Raw genomic sequence first — 3368 nt, forward strand, 5'->3', positions numbered from 1 at the left:
GCTCCTGCCTTCGGATCAGCGCGGTGCGCCGGCTGCAGTGCACCGGCCGTGGCGGCCATTGGAGGGTGAACCAATGGCAAAGGAAGACCTTTCTCTCTGTCTCTCTCTCTCTCTCACTGTCCACTCTGCCTGTCAAAAATAAATAAATAAATAAATAAAATTTTTAAAAAAAGGATTTATGGCAAGAAGTTAACAGCAGTTATCAATATAGGCAATAGGTTATTTCTCATATTTGTTTCCTCCAATAAGTATATATTTATTTAAGAAAAGAAAAAAGGGGTCGGTGCTGTGGCATAGTGGGTTAATGCCCTGGCCTGAAAGGCTGGCATCACATATGGGCACCGGTTCAAGACCCAGCCGCTCCACTTCCAGTCCAGCTCTCTGCTATGGCCTGGGAAAGCAGTAGAAGATGGCCCAAGGCCTTGGGCCCCTGCACCTGCATGGGAGACCAGGAGGAATCTCCTGGCTCCTGGCTTGGGATCGGTGCAGCTCCGGCCATTGCGGCCATCTGGGGAGTGAATCATCGGATGGAAGACCTCTCTCTCTGCCTCTCTGCCTCTCCTCTCTGTGTGTAACCCTGACTTTCAAATAAATAAATAAATCTTAAAAAAATTACTATGCCATGCACTGTTGACTGCTGTGCTATGCTTTCAATTCAGAACTCTATTCTGAGTACTGGGGCTTTATGAGGTAGAGAATAACTAAGGGGCCGGTATTGTGGCATAGCAGGTAAAGCGCCACCCGCAGTGCAGGCATCCCATATGGGCAGTCCAGGCTGCTCTACTTCTGATCCAACTCCTTACTAATGTCCCTGGGAATGCAGAAAAGGATGGCCCAAGTCCTTGGACACCTGCACGATTGTGGGAGACCCAGAGGAAGCTCCTGTCTTCAGCCTGGCCCAGCCCTGACCATTGCGGCCATTTGGAGGAGTGAACCAACAGATGGAAGACCTCTTTCTCTGTCTCTCCCTCTCTCTGCAACTCTGCCTTTAAAATACATAAATTAAATATTTTAAAAATAACTAAGTAGTTCATATATATTCTTTTTTAAAAAAGATTTATTTATTTGAATGTCAAGAGTTATACAGAGAGAGAGAGAAAGAGAGAGAGAAAGGTCTTCCATCTGCTGGCTCATTCCCCAACTGGCTGCAACAGCCAGAGCTGCGCTGATCCGAAGCCAGGAGCCAGGAACTTCTGGGCTTCCCACGCAGGTGCAGGGGCCCAAGGCCTTGGGCCATCTTCTACTGCTTTCCCAGGGCACAGCAGAGAGCCGATTGAAAGTGGAGCAACCAGGACTCGAACTGGCATCTACACAGGATGCTGGCACTGCAGGTGGCAGCTTTACATGCTACACCACAGCACCAGCCCCCATGCATATTCTTAAACTGATGGTTCTCTAAACTCTCTCCTTTCACCAGAGTAGCTCCTTTTCTCTATTTCTTCACTTGATTAAGCACCTGAGCAAGAAACATGAAGTGATCATAGGCTCCTTCCTATTCTTCACTCCCAATCTCTTCCAACTGATCAGTAAGTCCCGTGTATTCTCTGTTTAGAAAAATACCTATTTGAAAGGCAGAGTGACAGAAAGAAAGGGAGAGAGAGTAAGAGCGAGACAGAGAGAAAGTTTCCATTTGCTGGTTCCAAATGGCCGCAGTGGCTGGGGCTGGTCAGGAGTCTAAAACTCCATCCGGGTTTGCCACCTGGGTGACAGGGGCACAAACACTTGTGTTGTCTTCCGCTGCTTTCCCGATCACATAAGCAGGGAGCTGGATCTGATACGCAGCAGCTGGGAATCAAAACAAAGCTTTGACATGGGATGCCAACATTATACCAGTGGCTTACCCTGCTGTGCTGTTAGCCCCATATTCCTAACTATCATCTTTCATACCACCTTCCTCTTTCCTATCCCCTGTGCTACAATCATAGTCCAAGACTAACTTATGTATCCGCAAAAGTCTTCATAGAAGTCTTTGCTCTCCAAGTAAAAAAAAAAAAAACACACAAATATGATCATTCTATCAGGTCTGCTTATGTCACTCCTTTGCTCTAATTCCTTTGTGTGTGTGTGTGTGTAAGATTTATTTGTTTATTTGAAAGGCAGAGTTACAGATAAAAAGAGACCTTCTATCTCTTTGTTCACTCTCTAAATAGTTACAACAGCCTGGGCTGGGCCTTGTGGAAGCTAAGAGCTTCTTCCTGGTCTCCCATAGCGATGCCAGTGGCCCAAGCATTTGGGGCATCTGCCGGTGCTTTGCCAGGCACTTTAGCAGGGATCTGGACCTGGAATAAGACAGCTGGAACATGAATTGGCACCCACATGAGATGTGAGTTTGCGGGCAGTGGCTTAACCTGCTGTATCACAATGCGGGACCCAGTCTAATTCCTGTAATGAGTCTACCACCATAATCTCTTCCTTCCCGGTCTGCAATGTCATCCGCACACCTTCTTTCCCAAGAAACCTAGTCCAGGTAAAAGCAGTTATCTTCCCGTTGCCCATGACAATTAAATGTTGTCAGGCATCTTGTGACAGACCGCTAGCCCCTACACCTCTTAGCCTGCAAAATTCTACTTGTCCTTGAAGTACAACTTGCTACCTTCTGTGAGAAAACCTTCCTGAACGTCTGTTCAACACATGACTGGTCAAGCCTCCCACCGCTCTACAGACTGCTGTCCATCGTGCACTTCTCCCAGATCGCTCAGTCTTCCTCAAAGCGCTCTCACTTCAAGTTCAAAGCCCTATTTATGTAGTTTGGGTATTCAACGTAAACGTTTGAAAAACTTAGGCGAGTCTGTAAACTCTGTCAAGTTTGACAGGACCCAGTGAAACACAGCACCTGACTCCAAGCCAGGAGACTTCCAACCCGTTGGGATTCTCTGACTACCTTTCCTTCTCTGGCCTCCGTTGCCTCTCTCACAAAGGAATGTGGCTAAAAGCCAGTGCTTACCTCCAGGCCTTATCTGCTTTCTTATTACTATCCTCCAATCCAAACCCCCGATGTTTTACAGGTGAGGAAGAGGATTAGTCAAGATCCCATACAATTATTACTAATGGCAACTGAAATGGGATCCCAGACGGCGGCTGAAACCAGCCTAGCTCTAGAACTCTTTAATCCACTCAGCGTGTACGGAAGAAATTGGTACAGGAAACCTTGAACAGATGAGAGTCAAAACTAACAAAAACAGCCACAGCGCAGACGGACACCTGAGGGGACTTCCTGTCCACGGAAACTTCCGGAGTCAACAACAGGAAGGCCCAATCAGAACCTTTCCCCGGGAGCCAATAGGAGAGCGCATTACAAAGGGCCAATCCACGCGGCGCTGTCACTGTTATGGTCCTGTCAGGGCGCCGGCGTCGTGGTGCCTGGGCGG

Source organism: Lepus europaeus, chromosome 13 (assembly GCF_033115175.1).
Source record: "Lepus europaeus isolate LE1 chromosome 13, mLepTim1.pri, whole genome shotgun sequence".
NCBI classification, from domain to species: domain Eukaryota; kingdom Metazoa; phylum Chordata; class Mammalia; order Lagomorpha; family Leporidae; genus Lepus; species Lepus europaeus.